Source organism: Falco punctatus (assembly GCF_963210335.1).
Source record: "Falco punctatus genome assembly, chromosome: 3".
Lineage (NCBI taxonomy): Eukaryota > Metazoa > Chordata > Aves > Falconiformes > Falconidae > Falco > Falco punctatus.
This window is the reverse complement of record NC_137582.1, coordinates 117,745,197-117,763,240: the sequence shown is the minus strand read 5'-3', so window position 1 is coordinate 117,763,240 and position 18,044 is coordinate 117,745,197. Positions and strand designations below refer to the sequence as shown.

General features: G+C 45.5%; 1 protein-coding gene across 1 annotated transcript in view; it reads right to left on the bottom strand.

The window, feature by feature from the left end:
* The window catches only part of LOC308061137 (gap junction beta-5 protein-like), a gene marked incomplete at its 3' end in the record, with an annotated part of 151,350 nt that extends 133,306 nt beyond the window's left edge, over positions 1-18,044 (bottom strand). The window contains exon 1 of the mRNA XM_080380687.1: positions 1-18,044. This exon is cut by the window's left edge and continues 48,696 nt beyond it.

Sequence of the window (18,044 nt, the reverse complement as noted above, 5' to 3'; positions counted from 1 at the left end):
AGCAAAGAACAAGTTTATTGTGTCAATGAGCTGTTAAGTAACAAGGGATGGAGCACACTGACATTTTACTGACAAAACCTTGCAGTATTTCCCCCAGCGCTAAATTTTTTTGTGTAAATTTGACTTCTTAGCTGGCCCTGCTTTATGAGCACACCAGTGCAGCTGCTTCATCTTGGAGCTCGCTTGTGTGTAAGGGGGTTACGGTCCCAGTGCACACTTTGCAAGCCTCAGGGAGCTGCGTTGGTTTGATGCCAGTTTTAGCTGTACTTGGAATGGGCAACACTGAAAGTAGCTCAGATCCAACTGCACCACGATGAAGCTACTTGCATGAAGCGTTATATGCAGGAGTGGCAGGCGTGAATTAATCCCTTGATTTCCCACACCAACTTTTCCCTCTGAGCAAGACCATGGCTACAGCGATCACAGGAACCAAGAGAGACGTGATAATCATTTCACAGCCCATCTACTACCTCCTTGGTTCACCACAAGGAGACTTGTCTGGAACTTTAAAAATAGAGGTGTGCTTCTGACTTTCCCAGGGTCTTCCAGGGTTTGCATGCAAGGAGTAAATATGCTCATATAGCGTGATACTCTATCACATACCAGAGACCTTCCTCCATACTAACGCCTGTTTGAACAAGAGCAGTCTCTCCAAAAATTATTTGAACTTGACAGAAAAAGTCTGTACCCACAGAGTCCATTACGGTCCTTGGTCAGTTGTTCTAGTAGTTAATTATCCTCAGAAGCAAAAATATGTACTTTCTTGGTTTCAATTTCTCTCAGCTGAGCTCCTTACCGCTGGACTTACTCTTGTTTTATCCCAGGAAAGTAGAAAGAAAATTAGCTTTATTGACTTACAGCAAGTTACTCTTCATTTATTCCAGGTATACACAAAGAGAATCAGCCCCACTGGAGTTACTGCTGATTTACAATAGGTAAGTAGGTACACAATTACTTCTGGTGATTTACAGCCGAGTTACCTGTTATTTATTCTAGGTATTTAAGGGTATATCCACATGGGGGCCCTAAGGAAAATTAAACCAAATTAATTTTAAAGTAGATTAGTTAAACTGTGTTAGACCATGACACAAACTCTCCTCTTCAGAATTAAAGAGGCCTTAATTCATTTTAGTTCATCTTAACTCTTTCCCCAGCGAGAAGGAACTCAGCCCAAGTGGTGGTACTGGGGAATTACAATGACCGAGGAGGAGGAAAATTAGCGCCATGCATCTGAGAAGCGATCACTGCTGCTTTACACCAGGAATGTGAGAGTAAGTCTCACTGACCTCAGCGGTACAAAACCTCTGACTTGCACCAGAGAGTCCGTACGCACGGAGCAGGTTGAAAGAGCACAGAAAGTAATCGCGATCTTTATTAATTCTACTCGGTTCATTCCCAGTGCCCCTTGCCAGCCCTTCTGCTGCCCCAGCCTGCTCCAAAGTGGCTATTCCAGAGACGGGAAAAGATGGGACACTTTAAATAAAGTTTGTTTAAAAAGTTCTCTGATTTAGCTGCTTGTTCTCTCTTCCCACAGCTTCAGCTTTTATCAGAGGGAGCACAAAGCCCAAGAAGAGACCCTGCACAAGCATTTTGGTACAGTGCGGGCTAGAGGAGCAGCTGCGGGGCTGGGGGCTCCAGGAGAGGCAGCTACGAGCCTCCCACACCCGCACAGACTCCCAGCCATGGACCAGTCCTTAACTCTGGTGGCCCTGGGAAAGGACGCGATGTCTCAGGCAGGCCCCTTGCAGAAGGGACTAGGTGGGCTACAAGGGCTCTCCAGCGACGCCCCAGTGGAGAACAAGCCTGTCTGATGTGCCCAGGTTTCCTCGCAGAGGCTTGCTCTCCATAGCAAAGGCTCGTCTCCCAGCCCTTTGCAGGAAGGCAGTGCCACCCTAGGGATGAAGGCAGAGATGGGACATCCAGGAGAGACAGCCTTAGCTTCCAGCCGAGTCAGAAGCAGCACAGAATTGACCATGGAAAACCTCTGTTCTCTTTGATCTTTCCCTCTCCCACACCCTCTTTACTCCTTTAATCTTCCTTGCTCCCTGTCCTCCTCTGTCCTTCCTTTTCACTCCCATACAATGCTCCTCTTCAAGCTCTCTGCCACCTCAGCTCACACATGTTCTCCCTTGCCCAAGACAGCAACATCTCTCCCTTTCTCCTTCACTTACTCTGCTTTTCTCTTACATCCCATCTTTTCTCTGTGACCTTTTCCCTCTCACTGGTGCTCTCCCAAGCATGCCCAGGAAGACAGCTAGCAGTGCAAAAAGCTGGAGGAGGTGCCCACAGTTTTCAAGCAAAAATACTTAGGCTGGTTCCCAGCCACAGGACCAGCCTGCCTAGATGAAAGATGAAGGGAGACAGAGAAGCACACACGAATGCATCCCCAATAAAGCCACAGTTACTGCCAAACAGGGAAGCAACCTTTTCCAGAATAAAAAGAGCAAAGCATCCAGCTGTCATTAGCTATAGGCATTTAAAGCATTTATGAACTTCTCTATCAATCACCAGGCTGGAATGTGACTTTTGGAAAGGGACTATTTACAGGTGACAATAAGCTTTCTCACGGCCTTTTCTTCCCTTTGTTTGATGAGCAGTCACCTCGTGGCTGAAGGGGCTCTGTTTCCTACACCAATTATGTTTGCAAGCTTGTAACCAGCGTGCTCGGCTGGGCTACGCTGGGGCTACAGCGATGACCCGTGTGGGTGCTACAAGACAAGACATCAGAGCTCCTCATCAGAGCTGATCAGTTATGGCTTTATGGGAGCCTCATTAATGGCTTGTGGGTTTCACAGACTCACTATAATTGTTCAATCACTGTAAAGTTATGAATTCCAAATGATCAGGTATTAATTAAAGTTTCTCTTTTGATTTCAGGGCAAGAATCCATCTGGGAGCTTGGCAGGTCTGATGAGGGAACACTGACATGCCAAAGCAAGGGCAGACTACCTACGGCTACGCAGAAGATGGGCACCCAGGGATGCTCAGCACAGCTGTTTGCATAAGACTTCAGTTTGGTACATACTCATACAGTCCACCTGGGACGGTACTCTGAAAAAAAAGAGGAGGTTTAAAGACTGCAAGAAGGTTTGGGTTGTTTTTTGGTTTTTTTTTTGCCTTTTACAATAACCTGCAAGTGTACATTGCTCACACAAAGTCAAGCAAAGCAAAGCTCTCAAGTGTGTGCAATTCTAAGGACACAGCAGTGCAATCAGTGCTATAGATAAAAATCAAACAAAGGTATTCCCAAATCTAAGACTATCGCAACTTTGATGATACACGTTAATTTTTTGCTTTCAGATACTGGTATAACATTATTTTATGAGAAACTCAGCCCTCAAAAGAACAAAAATTCAGCTTCCCATCCTTTGGCCTTTGAAGAAAATCTTGTAAATGTGACTCTAGTGTAAATGTTCAAAATTCAGTAGTTGAAAGAGGAGAGGTCACTGTTGGAGGCAGGATGACCTGCATTTTAAAGGGTGCTGTCTAGCTGGGACAAACTTTGAATGTAAGGACTAGTCCAGTCACACTGCGTATAAGACCTGAATTTAAATTCAGCTCAAGCGCTTGGAGTTCAAGGAACTTGTCAACTTCATATTAAGTCTAGACTGCAGTTCAGGACATTTGGATACAAAGGGTAACCATGCAGTGCTGTCATACCCTCTATCTGCACAGCAGCTACACAAGGCATCCACAGCTCTTCCCGATGCTTCCAGCAGTATAAATAATAACACAAAACTCCATTGCCCTCAAACACAAGAGGTCTGGCTGAAATGCAGCCTCTGTAGTCAAAACCTGGTGTTCCAAGTGCTTGCCTTGAGACAAGTGGAGGCCAAGCAGACTAAAGGAGAGTGTCAATATTACAAAGACCATGAAAAAAATAGGGAGAAAAATTCAACAATACATAGGTCTTGGTCTGCGCTGTTGAACAGGGGTGAATTTCACCTTCAGTGAATTACAGCACAGCTGAACTGTGTTGGTTTTGGTTTTTTTTTTTTTTAATATACAGCTTAATTGCAATCTAAATGCAGTAGAGCCCAGCAGAAACAGAGCAGCCCGGCAGTATCTCTTCACATTAGCTACTGGGTTATGAGCAAGGGAGACATTTATTGCCCCATACATTCCCAGGATAATCACTTAACTGACTCAGCCCATGCACCATACTTCCTAGATAATGTGCTACAGCATCACTTATTAGCCCAGCTGTACCTTGGGAGCAGCTTTGAAACTGCAGAGGCAAGTAGCACATGGAGTCCTAGGTGCTGCAGCCTGCTCAGCGCAGGCCATCCAGAGGAGGAGGAGGAGCAAAAACTCCTTAAACAGAAAGAATATAAAGTTTGGGGTTTTTTTCGAAGGCGCAAATGAGATTGGCAAGGCCCAATTCCTGCTACATTTTAATGAGACTTAAGTACTTAAGCTGCTCAGGAAATTGCTACTGACAATAGATGCACCATAGGTTTCATGTGTACCCAGTGGCATGGATGTTTGCAAACCAGAAAAAGCAGCAGGCTGCCCTGGCTCAATAAATACTCTTTTCTTTCCCACCCCACCATGGACTGCATGCCTCCAAGGATTCTCGGGACTTGTTGGATGCAAATCTCTGAAGTACCCACCAAAACTCTTAGATTTACCTTCTGCTCTGCTGCCAGCTCACTAGAGACCTGGGTGAACTGTACTCACCACGCTCAACCAGTTTTCCCCCTGAGGACAACAGTCTAGGCTCTGGAAGCACCGTTCTGCTGTTATAGGTGGCTGCAGATCATTGTCAATCTCTAAAGAGCTGATAACCTAAATACTGTTAGCTTCCACAGGAGGAACACACAGGCCTAACCCTTAGCTGAATTAGTACAGCTTGGATGAGACTACATCTTAACCAGGTCCCAGAGAGCACCATAGATGGTCATCAGCAAGTAGAAATAAGACAGTCAACAGTGGACACAACTAAAGCGGCCAAACAGGCATCAACACGAGCGTCCTGGAAGCGTTCACCACTGATACTCCATGGCACTACTCAGGTGCACAACAAAACCGAGCCCTTGCTTGGGGGGCATCAGTCTGCGTAGACCTGAGAGCCAAAAGGAGAAGAGACAAAACCAATCACCCAACATCATAAAGGTCAGACAGATGCAAGAGGGCAGGTATCTTCCCCGCTGGTCCAGGCTCCTCTGATCAGAGTAAAAACAAAGCATTCCAAACATGACACGCACCAACATGACATGGTACTTACATCATGCAGAGGATTGATTATATTCTTCCCCCTCATCCTAAAAGCATTTGGCATCCTCCCTCCAGGACACTTTCCTCCAAGCTCCAGAAACCTGTTCCTCATTCAGTACTTCTGGAAATCGATCATCCCACTGTCCCATGCTCCACTCATCACGCGTTGGTTGTGACCAGCTTCCTCGTCTCCGTCTGGTGTCTCTCCCCAGCATGAAGAGGATGCTCTTTGTCTGGCATTAGGAGGTATCCATTCAGCCATACTCAGACATAATTAATCCGGGTGAATATCAAGAGAAAAGGCAGACATAATTACACAGCCATGCTTGAGAGTTAACCCTGTGTTAATTGATTACACAAAGCTTCCTCTGTGAAGAGCATGGCTGCAGAGTTTGCTGCCACCTCCACCTTTTACAGAGCTGCTGTTGTGATTCCTTTCACCTTGAGAGGGGATTACGACAAGGATTGTCTTTGGCACAAGTCTTGTTAAGAAATAGGAAATAAATGGGGGGAAATTAATCTCAAAAGCCTAATGAATATTATCAGCATGATTCCCTAGTAAGGGTCAACAGAAAAGCTGGATACACTTACCCTGCTACCCCTGTTAGAAGGCGACAGTGCTGGGAGAGCCTGGATTCTGCGGCGCTGGGGGCTGCACAGCCTGGGACCGCATGGCAGCCCCTGCCCTCGGCTGCCTGTTGTGATGCACTGGCTCAGCGCCTGAAGTCCTGGGTACCACTGGCTGCGGGCAGCGCTGAGCACCAGCACGTAACCAGCCCTGTAAGGCACCCGGGCGTGTAAGTGGAGCTGGGGAGCAGAGAAGGTCACAGGCTACTGGCTGAATAGCTCAGAGCACAAGGCTGGACCCAGGTTGTATCGGGGAAGGACAAGCCACCCTGCCACCTGCTTAACAGAAAGGCTGAGGGGTACCAGGGGATTCAAACTGTGTTTCTTATGGGGCAGACACATCACAGGCAGGTGCCACTCGCACTCGTGCCCCCCGCCGTCCCAAGCAGTCGCAGGGATGTGATGCAGGAGCTCACGCAAGGTGGGTCTGGTCCCACCTGCAGCCCTGCAGGGTCTGTCCAAGCAGAACACCGTGCACCGAGGGGTCAGTCCCAAGGCCTGGGCAACCCCCATGGGCTATGTGAGCCCTCCAAAGGAGACTTCTGTTCAGGGTAGCTGGTCGTTATTTTCTTTCGATTTTTAGGAGAGGGAAGGCTGCCATACCAGTGGAAAACAACCCCATCTTTTCCTCCTGAGTTTGCTGCAGTAAGGAGCTCTCCAGGAGAGGCAGTGTGTGCTGCTGTTTCACCTGGCAGCTCTCCATCCTGGCCCGACCTACCCCCCTAGGGCTATCTCCCAGGCCCGTTAATGTCCTGGCAAATCTGATGGCTCTTCAATGAGGAAACCTTTGTTCTGCCACCAGAATTGTTTATTTTCTCCAGAAGCTGTGTGATAAATCAACCTGACGTCCCAGCCACCACAAAGCCTCCTCAGCTATAAGTAGTTTTGCGCAAAGTTTTGTCTGCACTGCTTGGTACATTCTCAACATTTAACTTCTATTTACAATAGTGACTTGAGCAAGATGAGATTGAGGAGGGTGACAACACTAACATCTCCCACCTTCTCCCCATTCACTTAAAGCCGGGAAATCCATCCTGTCTGTAACATCACAGCCCTTCACAGTACCTTCCAGGATCACACCAGAAGCACAGCCAACACAAGATGCATGTTTGAACTCCGAGATCCTAATTACAAATCTCAGCCACCCCAGTGCCCCCAGGGAACTCCGAGCAACATTCCCAACTGACACAGGTCGATGCAGGACTGCAAGGAAAGCACTCTGACTGAAGCTGGAGAGAAATCCAGACCACTAACCACAGCTTCTTGGTTCCCACTTTGGACAAGAGCTGTAAGGTAACTGCTCGTGTCCCGTGTGGAGGTAAACATCAGAGAATTTCTAAAGAGGATCACACTAGAACATAAAGGCTGTCCAAGCTCTGCACGCTGCAAACACCACAAGCTACAGCTAGAAATGCTTATATATTTTATTCCTTGTTGGATTTTCTTCCATTATAACACGGAGAGCAAGCTAAATTATACCAGCAACCTGAATTTAAACCACCCTAAATATATCCCAAGAACACAAAGAGCCCAATCCATGCTTCAGGGCCCCAGACACTGTCCTGGTACAAATAGCCATAACCAAAAGGTTGTTGCATCACCATCCCTTGCTCAGAGATGCTAAGCTCTCAATGTTCTAAGAGACACTTGTGCAAATTTTCAAATCTAGGCTAGGCACAAGATGGAAGTGTCTTGGTATAGGTGTTAGTACTTACATGGTTCCACCTGCAATTTCAAAAAAGTACATATTTTCTCAGTAAATCAGCAGCTCTGAGTTCGCACAATCCCTTAATCCCTGGGTGGAAGATCCCCATTATCTGTCCAGTACAAGGCACATTATTAACGGATTATGTTTGCAGCAGGTAAAGGTCATTTTTAATGCTTTTAATGATTTTAAAATGGATTTTCCTTTCAGATTTACTATTTTCAAGAAGCTTGGCTGTGAAAACGCTACCCAGTAAGTAATATGCATTAAAAGGGAGAGATTCAACTTGTTCCGTTCTCCAAAACAGAGCTCAGAAGGGATAAATTGTAATGTATGGTTGCCCGGTGGAGATTTAGAAGCCAGTCTGGGCAGAAAATACAGGCCAGATATTCTAAGAACCTCCAAAATTAAAAACTTACCTTTAAAGAGCAAGATTATATACTTTAACTGTCCTCTGAGTATGTAACAACTGGCTTTGGATGGACAAATACCATCTTTGGCTACACAAATATCACAGGGCATCATTTATTTGGTCTCTTTGCATAAATTTCGCTGGAAAGTACAAACACCTTCCTGCCCAGCCGTGTGATTCAATTACATGGTGTTTGTTCATGCCGTGGACAGGAAAATACTTCTTAAACCTCCCTACACCTAGATATTCTCAAAGCATGATCCATGCACAAAGTTTTCTGATAGGGTCTCTTTTGAAACGTGGCTCCGCTCTGCCAACGCAAGAGTTGACACTGACCAAAGAGATACAGGAATTCTTCGCCAGCTTCTTCCCATTTTTACCTCCTTTGTTCTCCTCTATTTTTGGACCACTGCATGGCACAGCCTTCTCTCAGCAACCCAGAACGCTGGCAGGACAGGAAAATCAACAGGAATCTAGGCTGCAAAGGAAGCTAGGGTTGCAAAGATCTGCTACTGTCACTGCTGATTCTGAACTTGCCACCTTGAGAGGTGACACCCTGTGGGTCCACTGCAATCGGTGAAAGAAGCCTGGAAGGCACAAGAGCTCCACGAGGCAGTGCCAGGTGCTTTACGATATGTTTGGTCAGATAATTTCTGGGCACCAAACAGGGCTGGCTGGCCACGGGTCCCTCTCCCTTTCTGGACACACATCACAGCAGCACGCTGTGGAACATCAGGTGTCCCAGGTCCGATCTGAAATCCCTACAAGCACACAGGTAGCTCCAGTGCTGACCTTGGGGGAATCTGGTCTGCCCCTCCTAGGAGCTGTCCCCAGCTACCGACTGCTCTGGCTTTGAAGATTCCCTCAAGAGCAGAAGTGACAAACAGCAGCTCTCCATCAACAGTCACTGAGATGAAATGTCTCATTATCAAATATGATCCTTTTCAGGTTCTCACACGAGCCGTTAAATTGGAAGCACTGAAGCACTTTGCTTCATATGATATTTGATTTCTGTTTTCGTTCTTTAATATTATTATTTAAACTTTAAGCCCAGCAATGGCACTTCTAAATAAAAGAGAGACAATCACAGCTTTATTATCAGGCTCCACACAGCTCCCCCAAATTGCATTTGTTCTTTCAAGTGTCCCCAGTCTTTTTCCCTGTATTGTATAGCATCCCTGCCTCTCCAACGTGATAATAGGAACTGCATCGTTGATGAGGAACCCTTCGGCTCCTCATTAATGCTGAGAAGCCAGAGAGGCATTAGATGTGCAGCCAGAGTGACCCAGCTCTCGATGACAAGGAACAGCCAGGTACTTGTTTAGACTCATAACGTTGCACTTCAGCTCATCTCCTGTCACACCCACACAGCAAAAATCTCAGCAGGGACTTTATACCCAAGAGCCAGCATTTCCCTCCTCCTAAAGAGTCTAAGCTTGACAGGCCAGGCCATCGCAGCCAGTCACGGCAGGCACACCGCAAACATCTTTCAAGAAACATCACATTCTGTCCCGAGACCTCAGCTAAGGTCAGAGCAAGCTCAGCCGCCCCGAATGCACAGGCTGTAAAAATACTGCTTACCATATGGTCACACACACAGACCTTCATGCAAATACAAATACTTGTCATTTTAAGAAGTCACACTAATGCAACACACTGTCTAAGAAAAAAACCTCAGGGAAGTAACAGGTGTCTCCACTAAACCCAAAATCAAGTGTCAGTTCCTCAGTGGGACGGTGCTGTCATTCTCCCCACAGCTTTACCTTCCAGGTAGATCACAGCAGCCACCGCACCGCATTGCCTTCCCACTCGGTGGGGAAAATGGCAGGTTGCCGCAGTCCATAGCTATTCTGCAAGGTCTTGTCTGTCCTAGAGAATCAACTTGTCTGATCTGACCAAAGGCAAAACTCTTTGGCCAGAAGCCAGTCTCCAGTGCAAAGCCAGAATAATCCACTGAAAGAAGTGGAAATACACCGGAGGAGCTGACATCAGCATCTGGCCCAGGCCACTCAGCAGTTACTCGGCACATGATGATTTTATGAACGTGGCATTTTATCTTAGCAATCACGTTTGCCCGGCACTCAGATGTTTCAGTTGCAAGCCATAGTTTCCAGCAGCACAGCATCGTGGGACATGTTACAGGGTTGATATATGAACAGTTGGAAGATTTTCACTCCAAAACAAATGCAGCTGTTTAGGGCTCCTCAGCAGATGATGCTCGAAGTTGTCTGTGTCACCTAGCATCTTTCTTTGCAAATCACCTATTGCACAGACGTATGTGTGCAAACATGCGCGCACACATCACATGCAAGCCCGCAGAGCACAGAGCGGATGTTCTAAGAGCTTGTCAAGATCTGAGAATTTTTTGTAACCACTTAGGTGTAGTGGTGTAAGCAGCTAGCACATGACAGCTGTCATTGTGATCAACACCAAGAACAGGAGACAGACCTCCACAGCCAGCGGCATGAGTCGGTACTCATCATGCACAGCCACGTGCATAAAATCAGATTCAGAGGAGATCAGGCCAGAAAGCTGCTGAGGCAAGCTACACCGGTGTTAAAACGTGCACTGCGTTAGCATGGGATTTTCTACAGCTTCTGCAGTGAAGGCCTGCACTAGCACAGCAAATAGAGGTGCAATTCCAGGTCTGCCCTGAAGCTCACAGCGGGCCAAAGCGAAGCATCCCAACAGCAGAGCTCTTACACAGACTGCCCTGCGAGGCCATCACGAAACCAGTTCCAGGTTTTTTGACCTTGGGCCCAGCTCTTTGCAAGACTCTGCTGCCAATCTTCCAAACACAAGGTTTACATCAAGAGAGCAATGTGGTTCCATTGATTCCACCCAACCTCCCGCAGCCTGAGCAGGTATTCTGCACGGGGGGTGTGCTTTCTGTGGTTCTACATGCAATTAGTGACTTGTACAAAAGGCTGAAGCTGGCTTTGCTATGATTAGTCTAATGAGGAGCTGCAGGTGAAGGACTAGACCATCATGCAGCATGAGCTTATGTGCCTTAAACTTGTGACTGACTAATATTAATTCCTGGGGACCTGGCCAAGCACAGTGCTAAAGATCCAAGTTTTGCAGAACTCAGGACAGTTTAGATTGCATTTTTCCCAAGCTCACACCAAGCCACACTCTCAGATCATGAGAAAACCACACCATTGCTAAGTTGTGAGACTTCCTTATCGCCCAGAAAAGAAGCTTCCCAATTTCATGGTCTTTAAAGGAAAGAGAAAGTAACCTTGGAATGGCAGGGAATGAATTAGAACACCAGCATCCACAGCCTGAGCACAGGATCATTAGTCATTGTTTTTCCTTCTGATTTTCCCCAAGCTATTTTGTTTGTATATATCAAAACATGACTGATTACACTCTGGAAAAGCAAAGATTCTATTCAACTTTCCCAACACAAATTACAATTAATAGCCAGTTTTACTTTAAGGCAGTTGTTTCTAAAGATTCTTTCAAATACTATTTGAATGCTGTGCAATAAGGAAGCGGCTGACCCTGCAGCAACGTTGTCTGCCCTTGGCTCTCACAGATGGCCAGCAGGAAACCAAAGTAGTCAGCACCTTGCAGAAAAAGCCCAGAAAAACATCAGTGGACTTCATCGAGCAGCATGGTAACCTCCCTTCTGCTGCTTGACTGATTCACTTTGTCCCAGGCATACAACACCATATGCTGCTGAGCTCCACAAGCACCTTCGCAGGGTTTCGCCAGCGTATTTTATACCAGCACTTGCGTTTCAGCTGATCCCTCTCTTACTTCAGGGCAAGATGGACAAATCAGCCCAGGATGAGGCCCATAGCATTCAACTGGGTGGTTAACATAATCGCTGCATTACCACTATCATTTAATCATTAATTCAAAATACTTCATAATAGCTTTGATAAGTGCTTTGAAATAGGGGAACTTCAAAATGTGGAGAAGTCGCATCCTACTATTCACTTATTTTCTATTATTCATAACTAAATCATCCAGTATCAGGGGTAGCTGTACGCCTTTTAAGTGGCAAGTGTTTTAAAGCAAGTAACCCCTTCCATTTGTTTTGATTATTATTTTTTTTCAAACAGTACATAAAAATACCATAATGCATCAAGTCTCCACAACTGTTCTATGGACTATTACACACTTTAAACTACCCCTGAGATGAGGCATAATTTGAACAAAAAGAGCTTTCTAAAATAAAATCATTCTGCGTCTAGATAGCATCTTCTTGCTCTCCCTGTGCTTCACAAACTCAAATAACTTTCTGTAATATTCCTTTTGATTGCAAAGTAAACGAAGAACAGCCGTTAATGACCACCAGACGCTGAAGCACTGGGACTGCCTGACTAGTACGGTGCAGCCAGTCAGGAAAAGATTCTTTAAAGTTCTTCATCTCCCCCGTGGTGACATCCACCTCCCACAGGACAGTCACACGCAGAGACCTGGACATTTGGAAACCTGGACAAGGCTCTTTTGTAAGGCTGGTCCCTGCATGCGCTGAAGAAAAATTCAGTGTCCATGGTGCCTGTAACTAGAAATCCAGCCACAGGATGCAGAATTAAAAAAGGCCACTAATGCTGCTGCTCAGAACCATTATCTGTTGTTAATGAACATGTTGGGGTGGTAGGTTTCTCAGATAGGTCCTAAAGGACGTTTGTGAATAATGCATGGTGGCTTCTCTCTGTCCTAGCCAGATAGCTTGGGGCATTACACATAGCAATTATTAAGCAGTTTGCTGTAACAATTTAAGTTATAATGGTAAATAAACATTAGCAATGTTACAGGCCAGATCAGAGAGTCACAGTTATTTACCCCTAACTGCAGATTTTGGCCTTTTAAGTTTATTTACAATGTCAACTGTGTCCTGAAACAAATGACAGCCACTCAGTTCTGCAGGCACCCTCTCTATCCTGAATCCATTACTCAAGTCAGACAGCAGGAGTCAAAAATCATCACATTTCCTGGCAATTGAAAAGTTACATAACAAATTTGTTTATCTCCAACTCCTATATTTGGCAAACAACCCCTGCTTCGTAGATGCCAGGCAGTAAGGTTAGAGCAGAGAGAGAGGCACCCTTGTGCAGCGAGTGACAGGCGACGTTACGACACTGAGAACAGGACCGATCCTGCTGCCTCATAACCAGGCTTCACCCCGCTGCGGGTACGTCACCGCTGCACATATATTATTTCTTTACTTGGAAGCTGTAAGATAGGGATGTCTGGGTGGGCAAGGGGCTGACTCCTTCAGCAAGGTTGCTGGGAATGACACACTGGACACAGCGAGCGCAGACCCCCAAGTCAGCTTTCTCATGTTTCCTTTCCAAAACCTGAGGATTTTCAGCAGGCTGGGAACAGCTGTGGACTCACTGCCTGCGTTCACCTGACCTGATTACTTTTTTGTTTTTCCCCTCTTGTTTTTTGGTTTTTTTTCTTTCCCCCAGATTGCTGTTGCAGCAAAGCATAAGGGGAAAAAATAAAGCTATTAGGGTTCTGGTTTCTCAGCAGCCCCCTCCCGACTGGAGATACCTGTTCCTATGCCAGCTGGGTTTACTGGATAGAAGAATCTTCCCTGTAGAAAAGGAGATCTCCCATCTCCAATTGTGACCTCCTGAAACAGCATGATCGCCCTTTTCACCAACAATCACAGACACCCCTGAAGTCTGAACCTCAGATCTAGCTGTAGAAGGCATCACGGTGAGATAAAGGACATTAAAGGCAGGTGAACATCCTCTTGCTTCCCTGAGCAGCACAGCCCGAGAGAGGCAGGAGTCAGACTGGTGGTCACTGCTGGTCAGCAAAAGGCTTGGCGGCACATAAAAACATAGGGGAAAACAGGAGGAGTCTCAACAATATTTCACTTGGAGACACAAAGTACTCCCAGCAGCCCTGCCTTCATCCCATCCGTGCCATAGGAAGAGAAATAAAGCAGGATGCATCTCCATTCATCCAAGGCAGGCAGACACAGGCACAGTGCAGAGAGGTCTCTCAAAATGATCCCTTCTGTTTGGAGAGCAGCCTTAAAGAGATTTTTCTAACCCAGGGATAGTGAACAAATCTGTATTTGTACATTGCAGAGCCAAAGAACCAACCCTAGACGCTATCTATAACAAACACTGCCAAACAACATTCAAAGCCTATCAGTTGCTGCAGCCAAGATGTGCTGGCTGGGTCCACCGTGTCACACTCAGGCCCATCTGAATTGGCTTGAATAACCCTCTTGATAGACAAGAGCAGGAGAAGGAAAAGGAGAAACTGCCTCACAGTTTGGCCTGAAACAGCAATGGATCTACAGCCTTATTATGCAAAACACAAGCAGAGAAAAAAATTAAGTCAAAAGGGGAAGAAAATTGTTTTTGTTGGTGCCAGCATCATTCAATAAAAGCAGCTTTTTCCTTCCCTGCAGCAGTCATTTTGCTGTTGAGCTGTGTTTTGTCTCTTCCCCTGACCAGTTGCCCCCCTCTGCATTTTGCTTTGGATAAAAACTTAGAAAAGAAAGTTCAGCCAGCAAGCACCAGCACAGTCCATCACCTCGCAGCATCCCATTCACACATCTCGCTGCTCACTGGGGCAGCTCATGGACTACCTAATGAGAACGAAGCCTTGCTCTGCTGTGCGCTCGACCAAAGTCTTCTTCCCCAGGCTTTTTTCCCCCTACTGGTTTTCAGGGGCTGGAAAGTTTGTTGTGCTGATGCTGCTGTTTAAAGGACAAGGAACACAAGAAACTGAAGGGGAATATCATTTGCTGCCGAGTCGTATTTAACGCTCGACTAACAGTCCACGCTGCCTTTGCAGAGCTGGATCTGACCTGCTCAGAATATTCTTTCAGGGGTTCAGAAAGAAGGAAGCAAGCTCCCCGTTTTTCCCCAGCAGCTTTCCCTAATTGCTTAAACACTCAGCCTGAATCATTTGCTCTTCTTTTGCATCTCCAAACCATCCAAAGAACCCGGATGCTTCACAAGAGATTTTATCACCACCATACCTGAACAGAACATCAGGCTGCGTGAGAAATCCTTTGGAGTATTTTAGGTTAGTGAAGACCAGAATGAATTGAACTGTAGAGATCTATACTTAGATTAGGTATATATGGACTAGGTCCATAACCTGTGCAGGTTTAGTGAACATATCCCACCTGTGAAGTTAGCTTTGTACCTCCAGTGGGAGGCTTTTTGGATCCTATGTTACATTTTGGCCAGCATTTTCCTGCCCTTCAGGCAAAGCTGTTAAGGTCTGGGCACTCAAAGGACTGTCAACAAGCATTACCATCAGTGTTACGTAGGTGAGAATTGAAATATCTTTTCCCTATACCTTAGAGTTTATCAACTTCTTTTTTTGCAAGACTTTTGCAAGTTTCTCTTCCTATTTATCATTTCAACCTCACAGACCCTTCAGCCCTGTTTCCCCTACATATTTACTTTGAAATAAACAATACTGAGCAATAATGCAACATCTCAAGCTCAATGTTTCATGACCAACCATCACATGGCATGCACATATTTGGTGGCAGTAAGAGATGCTCATGTAATGCTGTCGCTTTCCCGACAGCTCTGTATTTAAAAATGGTTTTATGCCTAGGCAGATGTAAATTTGGCAGAAGTCAGTTCTCCATCATATGTTGATGAAACTGAAAGAGATGTTTCACATATAAACACAGCACAGCTTACTATGAACTTTTGTTTCCTACAAAAACATAGGGTAGCTATTTGTCTGTGTAGTCTTCCTTTCTTTACTCACCTGGTAACTTTGCTTGACACAAACTGACTTAAACCAGAGCTATTTTTGGAGGATGTTATAATAAGTACTGGTTTCTGAAGCACCAGCTCATTTGCTGTTTCACTAATTGTATCTGTTTAGACCTCTGGTTCAGAAAGCCTGGCCAGTCTATGCAGTACTAATACTTTTCCTCATGCCCAACACCAGTAGTCCCTGCAGTTTGAGGAATTTATCAACAACCCAGTATTGTCTTTTTGTTCCCCTGCTGCTTGCTGTGCTCTCTTCTTTATGGCCACTTTCATCCCATTTCTCTGCCAGCTGTGATCCTCTCCCCAGATGAAAAAACGGGGAATGAATTTGCTGTCCATAGGACTGTTGTGACTTCCCATTAGATATCTTTGAATGCGACTTCCATTCACGCATTTAACGCCCACCGTAAGTAAAGCTTAATGACTTGCTGCAGTCGCAGTAATAAACTTCCCGGGTTGGTGCGTGTCAACTTTTCAGAATAATGCATGGGATTGGCATAGGAGGTATAATCCTAGCACAGCATGTGATTAACAACTGTTATCACTGCTACAAAAACAGGAACTTTGGTGAGTAATTATCGAGCTAATAGAGACACTGGGTGTCTCAGCAGGAGAAGATAAAGTGCTACACTGGCACTTTGAAAGTAGAAGCCTATCTAAAAGCAGCACATGCTGGAGCCCTGCACCCACAGGGAGCACGTAGAGACCCACTTCACCACCACAGCGGACCATCTAACGCCTGTGCACGCAGCTAGGATTCAGCTATCTAGTGCTGGTTAGTGGTGTGCCCACTGATAGCTCGGTACCAGCAGTCATAGAGTCTAGTTCTCAGCCCGAAGGTCATCTGCAGTCTTAATTATGCTTAGCGGTTCCTGGCTGATCCTCCACAGCCCCAGCCTTCCCAGTCTCCATTCCCAAGAGCCATTCTAGCCTTTCACATCCTGCTCTGAGTTGTTATTCCAAACCCTTCTGGTTCCAGCCCATTGAAGTAAAGATTTAGTGATTTATAACAGTTAAAGTCTAGCCCCCAAGGCTCAGGCCACTGTTAATTACAAATCTCTTCCTGGGATTAGCCATGTCTATACAAACAGACACACTTTTACTGATGATCCCCGAGCCACATTCCCCAGGTGCTGCAGGTAAGGCTGCAGTTTGGGAAAGAGCATCCCTTGGGTGCAGGGGGCTCATTTACAGGGCTGCAGCATGAAACCTTCCAGACACCTTCAGTCATTCTACAATTTTATGATTTACCACTTAAAAATGGTGATACCTTTTCTTTTTTGAAGCACAAGGAGAAGGGAAAGCTAGAATAACACATGCACCAACACATGGGAAAAGAGAGCCTCTAGGTTAGGGAAAAAATAATTTAAAAAAAATAATCAATAATTGCCATGTCAGTATGACCCCTTCTCTAAGAATGAATGTTCAGTGACCTTAATGTCATTTAAAAACGTATGTGTACTGTCTCTGCCACTGATTCAATGTTCAAAAGCTTGAAATCTTGTTTTCCTTGTGTGTTCAAGTCCTAAGAGAGGAAGGACAGATTGAGCTACTCCTTACCCTGACCACAGTACATAATTTATCAAGAATAATTACTCCTTTTTCCTTACAACTGCTTTGAAGGTTCTCTACATCATGTCACAATGAGCACAAAAGAGACCATTTTTAAACACAACCTTGATGAGAGTTGCACCAAGATGCGAGAAATCAAAGCCTAAATCAAACCGAAATGCTCCCATTATGTAACTTTTGGTTGGCAGCAGCGGCAGGGAGGCAGTTTTGGTTGATTTTTGTTTCGTTTGGGTCGGGGGTGGGGAGTGGGGGTTGAGTTTGAGGGCTCGTGGTTATTTTGCATGTGATTTGGATTAGTTACTACCTTGCTCAGGTCCATTTATTTTCTTGGGTTTTGTCGTATGCCAGCCTCCAAGAGCCATTTTGATTATTGTTTGTTTGGGAGGGGAGGGGTAAAGCTGGATGATTACATTTGCATTTCTTGCACTGCAAGGAAGTGTCTCATTGCAAAGAAAAACCTCTATCTGCATCTGCTGGATTCATACCAGCTTAACAAAGATCACATCCTACCCAGATTTTTCAGAGGTAATAAAGATGCCTGCCAAAAATCTAGAGATCAGACTGTGTTATTCCCTGCAACACTGACCACTAAAACCATTCCAGCAGCAAAATTCTAGTTTTTACCATAAAGCTGGAGGGAAAATTTTCAATCTCTGCTTGTGCTTTTGTGAAAATGAAAGTGTCAAAAGAGAAATCTCCTAAAATCCAAGCACTCCATTGTAAGTTTTGACATAAAACTTTGCTGGCACCTACCTCTGCCTCCTGTGATCAGCTGGTGTAGGAA